The 15434-nt window shown below is 45.1% G+C and overlaps 1 protein-coding gene across 1 annotated transcript in view; it reads right to left on the reverse strand.

Moving 5' to 3' along the window:
- SOS1 (SOS Ras/Rac guanine nucleotide exchange factor 1) overlaps positions 1–15434 on the reverse strand; it is a 2649334-nt gene that overhangs the window by 95610 nt on the left and 2538290 nt on the right. The gene's annotated exons all lie outside the window — the stretch shown is intronic.

The raw sequence follows: 15434 nt of genomic DNA on the forward strand, positions 1-15434 counted from the left end.
GTCGGTAGGTTTCCCACCACCAGAAGCTAACAAAGACGTCCCGAGGGACCAGACTTGTTGAGTGGTTGAGTCCAGGTCGGCAGAAGCTGTCCAGAGGTCTGTGCTGCGGCTGCAGCACAGAAGAACCGAAAGTCTGAAACCGCGATATTCCGAAACCCGACACCAAAAGTGACCCATGAACCCGTCGCCACCGGAAGTTATCAAGTGGTCCCAGGGGTCATACTCTAATTTGCTAAGCCTTTAAGGAGCCCACAGCAAGTATAATCTTCACAGAACTTCTACAGTCGTCAGAGACATCGTTGACAAAAGGAGAGCACAGCAAAGAGTAAAACTGAAAGGCTTTGGTTCAGTTTTTCTCATGGACTCTGCATTGCAGTGGCTCCTTCTTCCAATGGGGTCCATCCTCAGAAGGAATCGTCAAGTGAAACCGAGAAACTCTGCCTCTTCGCCTGCCAATGCAACAAAGGTACTGTGATGAGGAAGATCATCTTCTAGCCACAGGAATCGTCCAGGGGCCTCAGATTCGTCTTGTATCCCTTTATCCTGTGTCCTCTGAGGTACTTTGAGGTGGTAGAACCTTTTAAAAGCAAGCAGAAGGTTATTCAACATTATTGGATTGGGCTGTAAAAGACAAGATAAGTTACTCCCTAACTTTTCTATTACAGGTGAGGGAGGGGGGGGATCTTTACACAGATTTGTATAGCTAGTCTAAAGAAAGCATTCTGCCACTGTTCACAACTAACCCGCCTTTCTTCCCTATTCTATGCTAATACACCTCACTTAAGAATTTACATCCCTATTTAAAACTGCCGGCAGTTAGTGCATCTATTACTGAATTTAAGAATTGTGTGGTACAACATTGAGCATATATATTTGATTTGCCACTCTTTGAATAAGTATTCAAAGTACAAATTGTTGTATTTATATGTATTTTTTTTGGGTAGCAAACCTTATACCTTATTGTATATAAAGAGGCTGTGTAATCACTTTACATAGTGTGTGGACATTCCTTTGTGGGGGCTTTGGGAATTCACGGTACTTAAGAACCACCCTGCATCACCTCCTGAAGGCTTAAGCCTGGCTGCTCGCCCATTCTACCAAACTGAGAGGCTTGGCTGGGGTGTTCTGTGCCTTTACCCTACCTATAGAGGGCAGAAGTACAGATACCCCCTCCAGTCTTTACAATGACAGTCCTGTAGGCTGCCTTAGGGTGAGTGTGCATAAGGCTTGTCAATAATCAACCTCATCAGAGGTATCCAAACCACTTGCATCTTTCAAACATGAGGCCAGGTCTTCTATGCATGAGATTAAATCAATTCTTCTGGAATATTAGGCGTTCCAAAACATTCATACCCAAAGGGGATGACATCATCATCCTCCTCATTCTCCTCAAAAATTGACCCAAAGGATTCAAAGAAATCTGATTTTATTTTGACTGGGGTTTGAATTCAGGAGGTCGACTTCGATGGTGAAGGGCCTTTTGACTTCTTCGAGGAGGAAATCACTGAAGCCTTTGACTTCGATGCTATTTCAGTGGTCGACATTGTCGACGCCACTCGAGAAGACATCTCGGAGGTCTTACGACTCGGGCTTTTAGGAACGAGGGTTGAAACCTAATTTGACTCCCTAGCGGTCTTGGATGATGTGGTAGAATCGATAGCCATTTCTGGCTCTTTCGAGGGACCAGGAGGGGCTGCCTTAGAAAACACTTCCATCTTTTTTTCAGAGACGTTTTCCCATTCGGCCGTACCCGATGCTTGTAAGGCATGCAATCCGAAGACGACAAACTATGGTTTTGATCTTTCTTCCGTGATGAAGAAGAGTGATGGGAATCACTCTTGGACCTTGATCGCTTTGAGCAATTTTTAGGCCTTTCTGGGGTATTGTCTCCACTTGAACTCCTACCTTCAGAAGATTTCTTTTCGAAGGTGTGAAAGAAGGAGATTTAGAAAATGACAGTTAGCTTCGACCTTCTCTCCTTCAAAGCCTTACTGGCCATTGATTGGCAGGAGCCGCATTCAATGACTTCATGCTCTTCAAAGAGGCATCAGAGACACATACTGTGTGAATCAGTGATTGACATGGTAGAGTCACAGTCTGTTCATTTCTTAAAACCTGTTTTTGGCTCAGACACCATGACAAAAAAAAAAATCACAAAAAATAATAAAACGTTAGTCGGAGAGAATCGCTGAGGCATGTTGAACCGTTCAGAGAGCATGCACTGCATGCATAAAAACGAAACTGAGGCAATGGGCGGAGTGTGTGCTATTTATACCATCGTCAATGTCCTGTCTGGATGCGGGAATGGTAACTGTTGAGTTTCAATAATTAGATCAGCTCTTTAATAAAATATGAATTGCTACGAATATCAACGGCTGCTACAGCAGTCGCTAAGTCAGTCCCTGAGATCTTGAGTAGCTCTTTCTTCCTACAATTCTGTAGCACTGCCTTGTGTTGTTTGGAGCTATACAATTTCCTTGGCAGGAAGAAAGGAGAAGAATCTAACAACGATGGGACCAGAAAGTGGACTCTGTGCTGAGCATCCCGATTCCACACCCGCGTAGTAGTACTAAGTCGAGCCAATGTTCATGCTGGCGAGTAAGGGATATAGTTAGAGGTCGTAGATCATGGCTAGTCAAAATCTCGCAAAATATTGCTGAATTAGGGATGGGAGGGGCCTCTGGCCACATAATAAAATCTCCAATAATTAATAATCAGGTGTATCTAAGAGCGATACCGGGCCAGGTGGTCTACTGGTCAATTGGTTCTTTTAAATAACTGCAGTACCGCCTTATCGATGGGTAAGATGGTTTATCCATTTAATAGAGTAATCTTTACGGAACAAGACATGAAAATAGGCACCATTGAACCAAGTCGCCGTTATAAACAGGAAATGACAGTTATTTTGTTCCACCAAGTCATATAACTCGATGGCGTGACTTACTGCTGATCTAGTGTTAATTAAGCTTGCATTAACTTGGTTTTTCGTTTTGACTATAAAAGTGCCCGTTTGTTCAGGCGATTGACCATACCATTTTTGCATTGCCGGATGTTTAGTGCCCTTAAAGAGATGGATCCAGGATTGTGTCTGAGCATTTTGTTAGAATAACGCATCATAGTGCCCAGAGGAAGGTCTACAGAGCTAGGTGTTAAGTATTGGATCTTTTTGCCAGCCAAACCAACACCAAAACAATATTCATATAACCCTAAAAGGCTAAATCCACCACCATTCATTTCATACCATCTCACAGAATGAAAAGCCACGCAGAAGAAGTGCCAGAAGATCCCACAAGTGACGGGCAGCATCCCACGCTGAAACGCCCAAGAACCGACCAAAACCAGCTCTGCGTCAACACGAGTTAAGGCCTGCAATCGCAGGGCATAACAGCTCCTGAGTATGCAGCCACAAAGACATGTAGTAAATATAGTTCCAAGTTATGGATGCTGGGAGAGCAAAGAAAAAGGGCACGAGAGTGCGCCACTGAGAAGGGATGGTAAGCGTTCTACAATTAAATATAACTGCTTTATGTATGATGTCGGGAATCAAACATAAGGACCACTACTAAAATAACAGAATTCAAAACTCCTGCTTACTTGAAGAACTGAAAATCAATTCATAATTCAATTACATCAATTCAAAGCAGAAAATCCATTCTTAAAATCAATTTTCAACATAACATTCTCGCCAACTAGCATATGATAATTAGTGTTGTATCAATACAGTCCGGTGCAGTGTCCTGCAAGGGAACTTGGCAAGGGATCTGCATCAGAGACATCTACATCAGACACTGGAAAGTTGACAAAAGTTAGAAGAATATTCTCCTTCATATGGCTTTTCTAGTAAATAGCCTCTTTGATCCAAAATTCAATAGTACGGTTAAAAAAAAAAAGTAAAAGTATAACCGTACCCATTCTCAGTCTATGTAGTGTGTGCCAGGACAAGAAGACCCAAAGACAGGGCAAGCCTTTTTTCGAAAAACAAGAGGGTTCCAGAGCACTTTTCAATCGTTTGGTTAAGAAAGGCAAACAGCGCTTCCAACCCTTCAACAACAGCCCCTTCCACATCAAAGTAGAAGCCGTCCTGACCATCCAGACAGGGACGAAGTCCCAGTTGTTGGTCACGTTGGTGGTCATTTTCAAGTTTTCTGGCAGCAAGTGGCAGTGTGCGATACTTGGGCATTGAACATTGTGTCACATGGATATGCATTTAAGTTTACATCTCTTTCTCCTCAAAGCTGTAAGGAATCTGAGCACTCCAAGTGTTTATCCCTTCAGCACATGAGTCAAGATCATCTTCACGCAGTGAAGGTTCTTCCTCACTACCGATTGTCTGGGAGCGCTTGGAGATTTCTTATGGATCCAGCACATCCCAAGATCCTGAAGAGCCATGCAGGTTACCTTGCAACCACATTCAAATGATGCAAGAGCATCATTTAGCCAAGATGGGATTATTGTCTTTGCAGATGTACAGCCATTCAGCCTGAGGGAGTTATTGGACATATAAAGGGTTCTGAGGAGATGTGCCCCCTGCAGGGGAGCTAAGCGGCATTCATCTGGACGGCCAATATGGTGACAAAGTCCGACAAACTGGCAGGGGATGGGGGTGGGGAGGATGAGATTTATGTCTTGTTTACAGTTTATGATTTTTGCCTTGGCCGAGGTCAATCTGAATGGACCACATTCAAGGGAATTTACATTTTTGAGGTGGACAGATTGAGCACATTGTTTGTGGTCCCCTTGGATTACTGTGTATCCCGCTGCACCTTCCAGCTGCTTTGCAACACATTTGGGACAACAGAGGTGGATCTCTTTGCATCCAGTTAGAATGCTCGGGTAAGACCTTCTTCACTAGGAAAACAGACCCTTCAGCTTTGGACATGGATGCATCGAGTTTGTCACAACATGGCAGACTATTCTATGCCTTTCCTCTTTTTCAGCTGATTCCAAGAGTTCTTCTGAAGCTCTTGGTGTGAAAGCCAATCTTATTTTAGTGGCAATGGCTGAGGAGAACTTGGTGAGGGTTTCAGTTTCCCCCTTGTCCAGTCCCCTCAGGTTTCCCCTGTTGATGCCCAGATTGGCTTATCTCAGGCTGACAGTTTGGACATTGAAAAGCAAATACTTGCATGCCTAGGTCTGTCGGGGGTAGCACTAGCAGCAGAAGCAGCGCATAGTTAACCTGACACATTGCGTCTTCCCAACCAACTTTTCATCAATTCCACAACGCCTCTTTCTCCACATTTTGACCCATTGCATCCTGCATCAGATAGACATTGGATTCTGTTTTTTGGTATTCATGAGGTGGGTACTCCCAGCCTTGCTAACAAGGAGAAGAAAAACAAATACAGACATCTAGAATTCACTAACCCAGCCGGCAAGAGATCTCCCAACCAGCTACAGTGTGTTGCTGTGGCTCTCTTTCTCCATTTCTGTTAAGAGGAGACCCAAATTAAAGGACATTGGGACTTTCCCTGAAGAGACTGTTTCATTAATTCTGAAGCTCCTGTAAACTTGTTAGGGAGAATTCTCTGTAAAGGCTAAATCCCAAACCTAGTGAGTCCCCCAGCAGCTTTGCTGGATTTTTGGGGTTTATTTTTTTTCTCCTGATAAGAGTGTGACTCTTTTCCTCCCACTCTTAGACATGATTTGAGGTGTTCGTTTGACTTTGTATGTGTTTTTTGGCCTATGGGGTCCTTTACCCCATAGGGCTTCATGTGTTTTGACACATGGGTTACACAGCACCCTCTGTGCAGTAACCCAGGGGTGTCGTAGCGACCCCCAACCATAGACTCCATACCCTGGTACTGACTACTGTCTCCCAGGGCATGTAAAGTCACCATTGGCTTTACTAGTCTCAAATTGTGAACAGAACCAGTACAAACCATCATATTGTGGACGTACTGGTCGGGGCAATTCGATTGCCCCGGGGTCTGTTGTTCGAGGGGGCACTGTCCAGTTCGAATCGACAGAGTTTTGGCTGGTGGCAGTGGATACTACTTTTTATATTCGACCGCGAATATATCCCTATGGGGATTTGCCCATTGTTCGAGGCTACCACTTTTTAAAATAGCCTCGAACATACCGCTGGTTTATTGAATTAATATAAATTCACCGGTTGGTATTTTTTGCTGAAACTTGGTTCCAAAATGGTGTTTGTGTTCGCTTCTGTGACTCCAACCCAAGTCGAGCCCTTTGTTCCACTTTTTGGCTGGCTTCTCCACAGAAGCCTCCAAAAGTGGTGCCACTCTGTCTGGGTACCACAGGGGGTGTAGGAGGGGGTTTAGGCACCGTGGACTGAGTTGCCTCGGCAACTCAAGTCGCACTCTTGTGTGATTGGCCCAAGTGGTGAGCCACCCGGCTCACCACTTAGCATGTTTGAGTGACAGCTAGGTTCAATGAATGGGGGTTTTCTGCATAAAAGCAGGGCTTTGGGAGTCGCCACAGGACCTAAAGAATCCGAGGAGGGAGAAGCCGAGCCGACCTGCAACGACGACACCACCAGTGGAGCCCTGCTAAAACGTCTCACCACTTTTCCTGACAACAGAGGAGATCTCCAGCCCGGAGAGTCTTCTTCCTTTGACTGGTGGGGATAACCAGTTTGCCCGTCTTTTCGCCTTCCTGGACCATCTCGTGGCCGCCTTGCCAGTGCCAAGCACCCTGGCAACCGGAATAACACGTTTTACCACTACCGCGAAGAAAAGGGTGGTACCTTGTAACCGGGAAACTCCTCAGCTGGTTTCTTCCGTGGCAGCGCAACGACCTCCAGCTTTCCTCCACGTCGAGACCTCCTCTTCCTCTGGACGAAACACCGACTTGCACCCGCTGCCAGGAACAACCGCCCCCGCTGGAGCGTTCTTCCCATTTTCAGGTACTGTGTCCCGCCTGGCTTCCCTTGCGACAGATCGTTCGCGGTGACAGTAAATCCTCGACTTTCTAACATGGGTTAGCCTGGGACCTGTTAACTAACTTTTGCTGACTTGATCTCAATCTTTTGTGAACTATTTACCAAGACTCTTTGGGCATAACCCCACTGTGTAATCCTGGACACATTTCGCTTGGTCTCTCTAAGAGTGGGCATGGCATTTGAACTTCCTTGCTCTCCAGTAGACTTTGCCTAACCTGCCTCACTGTGGTTCTTTGAAAATTATTGAGATTTGTGTGCTTGCATAACTCTGCCTTTTTCCTCCCTTTTTAAAATAACTTATTAGAGTGCCATCTTATGTTAAGCGCTCACCTCTGTATGAAAATAAGTGGTGTTTCTCACTAAGACTTGTCTAATAAGTAATTAGGGTTGTATATATATATAATAGTGACTGTGTGTTGAATTTACGTACCTCTTTTTGTGCTAGTGTAATTTACAAGTGTGTCTTTAAATAAATAATTATATACTTTTACACCAAAGCTCTGGTCAGTGTTTGCTTGTGCTACTGTGTCCCTGTACCTATTGTGTAAACGCTATATGCTGCCTAACTCATCTTGAGAGAAGTCTGACTGCTCAGCCTAGGCTTTCAGAGATTGCAGGAAGAGACAGGAGTACATGGTGGCCAATATATAACCTACACTAGGCTTGTGAAAAAGACTAGAGAAGGATGGCCTGAGACAGTGCTAGCGGAAGACCCAGACGCCTCCCTGGAAACCATGTATGATGTATCAGAGGGCGGGCACGAAATATCGAGGATATATGAGCTCCTGCGAGTAAGGGCAGGGAAGGAGTTGCTCCAATTGAGACAAGATTGGAAGGAGGAGGTGGGAGGACCCATGACGGATGGGCAGTGGGAACGGGCCCAGAGGTACCACAAAAAGGTGTCCCGAAATGCGAGATTCCAACAGCTTCAATTGTACGTTACCCACAGGGCTTATTTAACCCCTGGGAAGATTGCAAAGTTTGGGGGACCAACTACGCAGCAATGCCCCAGGTGTGGGGAGGTGAATGCGGGACTGCTACACATGTTTTGGGCTTGCCCGGAGGTGCATAGATTTTGGGATGAGGTCAAGACGAAACTGGCAGGTGGGGGGGTGGTGCTGGATGTGGAATCGGCCTGGTCATGCATGCTTGGGCTTTTTCCTAGACCCCGGCATTTGAAACACATAAGCAAGATGAAGGACCCGGCTTATGTTCTGGCCAAACGTAGGATTGCCATGGGCTGGAAGGCGGCCCACAGACCTAGGGTGGAGTTATGGTGGACGGACCTCTTGAGGTGGGCAGAAGCTGAATCTGTAGTCTGGTTTGAAGCGGTCACCAGGGGGGGCGAGGAGGAAGTAGGGCCCTTGCTGGCCTGGCGGCAACTGGTGGCCTCGTTGGCAAACCCTCACCAGGGTGACAACGAAACAGAGGACCCGGATGATGACTGCCTAAGTATTGTGCTACCCAATGATGCTCCCGTAAACAACATGTGAGAATCGGCTCTAGTTTGAGGGGGTAGGGGGGAGTTGGGGAGTTTTGATGAAAATGTGCTGGATATGATGCTTTCTATGTTTTGAAACAGTTGTAGTGTGTTTGTTTGATTTTAAAATAAAATACAAATATTTATATTAAAAAAAGTCTGACTGCTCAGCCACAGCTACCAGGTAAATCTGGGTGGTACAGACTGCTACCAATTGGGTTTACTGCCAACCACCTGTAGTCCTAAATCTTTTGCAGTGGTCCCTAAGGGAACTGCACAGGTTTCTGCCTAACAAAACTACACAGGGTCTTCAACGGCCTGGGAAGAGGACTAAATTGAAGGTTTATATGAGAAAGCGCAGTGGGCATACACCTATGCTGGTTTAAAATAGTCTTAAAAGCACGACTCTGGAATGCCTGGTGGCAGGGGACTTAATCCTTTGCAACAGAACCCTGGCACGTCCGTTACCATTTAGAGTTTATTTTATACTCTGAAGCATTTCCTTTTCATTGATACATGCTCCTGGGGAAGGATTCTCCCTCCATTTTGGTGAGGAATTAAACATGTGCTCTTAAATAGTATATTTTCTAAGAATAGTATTGCCCTCTCAAAGTTGACATCTTGCTGCTAGGCAATGTCTGTTAAACCTATAATTTATGATAAAATACCCGACCACCACATTGTCCTTGTAAGGCCCTGTGACCGTGGAGAAATATTCTACGTGTGGTAAATGGTGGTACAATGGTAACAGCTGGCTGCGATAAGTACGAGGAGTTATCAGGTCGTGGCATCATTCCGAGCGGCCCGAAGCGATTGCCAGGCAGAAGAACGCTTCGGTGCAGGGAGACGATCCGTTTCCTGTGGGCGCCTTCAGTACTGCCAACCTATTGTGACAGAGGTGCTGGCAGGGGACTTTTAATCGCCTGACTGAGCATTGGAAGGTTCAAGGCCATTCAGCATCGGCACACATCCATTGAGGTGTCACAGGCACAGAGGCACGGGCGACGACCCGTTCCATTAGGAGACTTCCCGGCACGGAGGCTGTGCAGACAGTGGATGCAGGGGCCCAGGCTCCTGGACACCAAAGGAGGCACGCCCCTTCCAACAGCACGGGCGAGGGGGCACAGGAACCTGAGCAGCAGTGATAGCGGAGGATCCGGAGCTTGCACGCATACGCGGCTGCCCAGTGGGTGGGAGCTGAAGCTCGGGTACAGCATGACAGCAACGGCCTGTACGTAGGCTGTCAATGCCATTAGGCAGTGGAAGACCCCTCCCATGTAAACGGCTTGCCACCCGCAGTGAAAAGGAGCTAATTTTCAGCTGAGTGCAGCGTTTTTAACTATCAAGGCTGAGTTGAGGCCCAAGAGGTACAGGGCCCACAAGGTAGGAGGCTAGGCGGCGCCGTATAAGTTGCGCTTTACTCAGAGTTCTTATCCAAAGCCCTGCATACGATTGAACAGCCGCCCGGATTAATCATATTGAAGTACTGTTGTAGAAGAGGAATTTCCTGAGAAGAAACCGCTCGACATATTTCAAGACCTCGATTGGAAAACAAACGGACTGTGAGGCCCCAGAATTAGCATGTGGTAGGAGTCCACAAGAGTTGGAAGGTACCATTCATGTTCATGGTGTAACTTTAGGAACTGACAAGTGACTACCAAGTAGTGAGGCGGACCTCTGGTACAATTTGATTGGCCAAAGGACACAAGTGTGCCTTAGAACAAAGTGGGTGGCAATATTAAACCTGCGGAATGGTGAGGGTTTCAATTGTGTACTGTTAGAAGTGACTTGGTGGTTTCTGCAGTTGTACGGCACCTATAAGTAATCCAGGTATTTCACCGGAAGCGGTCATCTCAGGGCAACAAATCAACCCCTGACTGGGTGCATCCAAACTATACCCCTGATCTGCGTATGGGTTGGTAGTGTTAAAACTGAGAGTGGATTCTGAATTTATTTACCTTGTGAGGCCCAAGCAACATTGCTTAGGATTCCACCCAAGTCACAAGACGAAAAGGGTGGAGGGGAGAGCTGGCAAGACTGACTACAGATATCTTTCATAATTTCCCACAACAGATCAAAAGAACCAGTGGAGGCGGTTCCTACTCCCCAAGCTGCAAAAGAAAAAAATAACAAGAAGGGGCTTTCCTGAAATAATGGCGTAAAGAAGGAGAAGAGGCGCTTAGTTATGAACCCCCCGTTAATTCACCTAGAACCAGGACCCGTATCAGTACTGAAGACAGCAGAGCAAGATTCAACAACCGAATTAAACAATGTCAACGATTTTAAGTATAAAATGACTTAAATGCTCCACGTAGAACTCGCACGTGAACTCGCCCTCATTAGAACAGAACTCACACAATCTTTACAAGAGGTGAAAAATTATATGAATGACTTAGCACAGCAAATAGAAACAAACGAGACAGCGATCCAAGATATTGCAGAAGATGCACGCAAAATAGATTTACTGACTGATCAGTTGGCAACGGCCACCCAAAACATCGACATACAAATGGAGGATCTTGAAAATAGATCGAGGAGATCCAAGATTTGGGTGAAATCACTCCCGGAAACGATTGAGGACCGGGAATTGAGAACAATGATGCAACAGGCGTTTGCTGATCTGGTAGATTTGTAAAAGGGAGAGGATGGCCCGATTGATCGAATACACTGCGTGGGCCCGAAGCACAAGTATGCAGGAGCAAGACCTGGTGATGTAGCCGCTGCAAATCAAAAGGTATGGTCAGAAAGATGCAATTTGGAATATGGAATTGATGCAATTTTACAGGCAGGAAGAAAAGCAACTCCCATTAAGGTTAACGGATCAGAAATCAAATTGTTTCAAGATATGGCGCAAGCAACTTCGTTGAAGCGAAGACTAATGGGTCGAGTAGTACAAGTTTTAATCAAAAACCAAGTTCACTACAGATGGACATTCCCCTTTGGACTTTTCTACATGGGAAGGACAACAATATCGGGTCAATTCGTGCAAGAAATGTTTACGGATATTGAAGTTAGAAGACGACGAGGGCAACCATCAAAATGAAGCTCGAAAAGTCCAAGAAAAAGGGAACTTCGGAAGATGGGAATGGACTAAATCATCGAGACAAAACACACAGATTAATTCCAATGAACTGCCGACCGACTATGACATCCACGGTCATGGAGAGGGTGTAAATGTGAAAACGAATGTATTATGTTTAACAACCTGCAAATTATGGGATTGTAACAATGGTTTTGGTGGACAAATATGTTGCGGGGGAAAGATGCTTAAGCAAAGCAGGCAGCGGGTGGAAGGGGGGGTACAGTGCTCAGCATCAGGGGTGTTGGGTACAGGTAGACCCACACAACTAATCTCCGGGTGTGTAGTGGGGCTCATCCTCCACGGAGCAATGCGTGGAAGGGGAATAGGTTGGGCTCGACCAGGGAGAAGAGAGGGAACAAGAGGTGCACGTTTGGGAGGGCCTGTGGTAATTGTGTTGGGGTGTAGAGGGGCGGTCAGCTACCAAAGGAATAAACTATCCTTGAACATTAGGGGTTTAAATTCCCCAGTCAAAAGACAAAGTCGGGTCGTTTTTGAGTCGGGAGAAACCCAATGTAGTGACGTTTCAGGAGACTCATGTGTCAAGGAAAGATGCGAATAAGTTGACAAAGTAAGGTTACCCGCACATTGTTCAATCAAACGAATGGGGAAAGAAGGAAGGGGTCTTAATCGCCTTAAAAGGTTGGGTTGGTCAGAGCATATTGGCGCAAGAAACTGACAAGGAGGGTAGATATTTATTCATCATAATACAATTGGGTAGAATGCGATATAAGAATGCTACAATCTATGCTCCAAATTTGGGGCAAGATGTGTTTTTACAATGGGTACTGGGCCAGCTAGAAGGACAAATTATCCTGACGGGGGGATTTCAATATGGCCTGGGATCCCCAGGTTGACAGGAGTAGGGTAGGTCAGACAGTACAACAACCTCCAACGAAAAATTTAAAAATGACTCTGGACAACCAATCATTATTAGACGGTTGGAGAGAAACTCAGCACAGGGACAAAGGGTATAAGTTTTATCCATCAGTTCATCGGACATTTTCAAGGATAGATTACATGTGGGTCTCGGCTTCATTGTTGGGGCGAATATAACAGATGGATATCGACCTGATAACTATCTGACCATGCACCATTAAAGCTAACAATTATTTAGGGCAATGAAGGGTCAGGTTAGGACGATGGAAATTCCCGAATCATATAGATTCCCGAATCAGGTAACTGGTGAAAAAAATCAGTGAAGAAATTAAAGAATATTTTGAACTAAATGGGGCTCAGGACACACCTTAAAGATGAGTTCGGGACGCTTTTAAAGCAGCCATAAGGGGCCAACTAATTGCAAAAACCTGAAGGGAAAAAATACTAATAGCAGCCCAACTGGAGCAGGAGACCCAAATAAAAGCAGTCATGAAGGAGCTGGAAACTAATCAAGGGGCACGAATACACAAGAAACACAGGTACCTCAGGAGTCAATTAGATATATTACAGACACGTCACACCGAGAAGGCCCTGTTATATTTAAGACAGAGCTATTATATCAAAGCCAACAAGGCTGACTCCTTGTTGGCATGTCAAGTTCGAATGTAGGATGAAGCCAGTATCATCCGTTCTATTGAATCTGGGCAAGGTAAAAATGTAGCTCTTCTTCTGGATATATAATAGAAGCATTCACAGAGTACTACTCTGCGTTATATTCTTAGGATTGTCCAGACCCCAAATGACTTACCTGCAACAATGCTGGTTAAACAACTTAGATCTAGCCGTCAGGGAAGAGTTGGAGGGTGAGATAACACCAGATGAAGTGCAAGCAGCGATTAAGTCATTGCCTCTCCACAAGGCACCGGGACCAGATGGTTTTCCTGCAATTTTTGATAAGACTTATATCGGGGTCTTAATCCCGGTGTTGCCTTCATTGTTTAATTCTTTCAGGAGGGAGGATATCATTACACCCTCAATGGAAGAGGCAAAGGTTGTGCTTTTCCCAAAGCCAGGGAAGGAAAAGGACTCAAAGTGGATCCTATCGACCTAGAGCTCTCATCAATATTGATGCTAAGCTTTATACTAAAATATTAGCAACCATAATGGGAAGGCTAGTAACTTTGTTGATTCACCCGATCAATCGGGGTTGGCATGGGCAGGCAAACATTCTATTCAACAACACCAGTCATTTGATAGAGAAAATAAATAAGGTGATATTAACATCAGGGGTAATAACGATTGACGCTGAGAAGGCGTTCGATCGTGTTGAGTGGTCCTTTTTATTTTTAACAATGGAAAATATGCGATTCGGTTGGGGGTTTTTGAAAAGGGTAAGAGCAAACTATAAAACCCCAATTCTACGACTAGCTAACAAGGGTGCCCGCTATTTCCGCTATTGTATGCATTGCATCTTGAGCCATTGCTGTCTAGAATCAGGGTAGAGGAGACACTTACAGGGATTCAATTTGGGGGAGAAGATCACAAACTAATGGCTTTTGCAGATGACTTATTGATGACATTGATCGCTACACCTTCTTCCTTATCAGCCTTAGCAACAGAAATGACACAATTTGGGGAGGTGGTATGCCTAAAAATCAATATATATAAAATTCAGCAATGATGAAGTTTCAAAAAGGGAAAACACCAGGAAAGAGGAAAGGCTATGAAAACCAATTTATATTAACAGAACTGGGTATGCGATACTTGGGTATACAATTAACAGATTCCTTGAAGTCGATGTACCAAGCAAATTGTCTGCCTCTCCTGGTGGCTTAAAATGCGCAATTTTCGGACATCATGGACAGGAAGAATAAATGTAATTAAAATGATGGTTCTCCCAAAGGTTTTTCATTTTTTCCAGGCATTACCGATAATAGGTCCTCTGAAATTCTTTAAGAGACTCAAAAAGATAGTGAGGGATTATATCTGGCAGGGCAAGAAATCTAGGGTTGCATGGAAGGTATTAATGGCACCCTTACTAAAGGGGCTATGGGGTACCACATTTTCAAATTTACTATCAGGCTACCCAACTGCAGATCATTAGGGAATGGTTTAAAGGGGACTACGACACAATGTGGGTACGAACGGACAGAGCAGTATTTGGTAAACTCCTTCATGCAGTGTAATGGTGTCAAAAACAAGATTGTCGCATTAACATGTATAAAAGTAAAATAACAGCATTGATAGTGCAGGTATGTGATACCGTGGTGAATCGATCAGGTATCACTACGTTACCCTCTCCCTTCACACCACTTTCTCGCAATCCTCAGTTCACTCGGGGATCAGAACAGAATACATTTAAGAAATGGGAGGAAGCAGGATGTTTGAAGATGGGTGACAAGCTAGAAGGTTAGGATATTAGTACCTTACAACAATGCAAGCAGGCGTTTTGGAGTGTGGGGGGTTCTGACGAAAGGGTTTTTAGGTTTTGGGTGGGTGAAGGGTGATTTATTTATTTTTTTCATATTATTCCTTTGTTTATTTTTTTTCTTGCATTTATGATCTAACAATGAAAACATCAATAAAAAATATCTTTTGGATGTCCCGCCCTCCGGCACCTTGTATCAGTCCGCTTAGATACCTGCCCACCCTTAGTACATATTAGCCCTTGGCATACTAGCAGGGGAAAGCGGGTGGGACGCATGGAGGAAAGGGGTCTATGGATTAGGAGTACTCTAGTCACTACAGTGAGTAACGTCAATTACTCATATGTCCCGTCCCCTTTCCTCCATCCTTGTGAGTGATTCCACCGAACAAGAACATAGGGTGGAGCTGTGATAACCTGCCTCATATCTAGGATGAAGCAAAAAAGGTTCTTCAGAACCACCTGAACAAACTCTGCATTGTGCCGGAAGCTGGTGTCCAGGAGTAGTGTTTACAGAAGGCAGATGGAGTGGCCCAAGTAGCTGCCTTTCTGATGACATCCCAAGAAGCATGTCTCTGAAGCGAAGTGGCTGTGGCCTTGGCTCGGACCTCATGGGCATGAATCCCCTCAGGAACAGGTTTGCCCATGGCCGTGTATGCCTCTGAGCTGG

Source organism: Ambystoma mexicanum, chromosome 4p (assembly GCF_040938575.1).
Source record: "Ambystoma mexicanum isolate Mex_15411 chromosome 4p, UKY_AmexF1_1, whole genome shotgun sequence".
In the NCBI taxonomy this organism is placed as follows: domain Eukaryota; kingdom Metazoa; phylum Chordata; class Amphibia; order Caudata; family Ambystomatidae; genus Ambystoma; species Ambystoma mexicanum.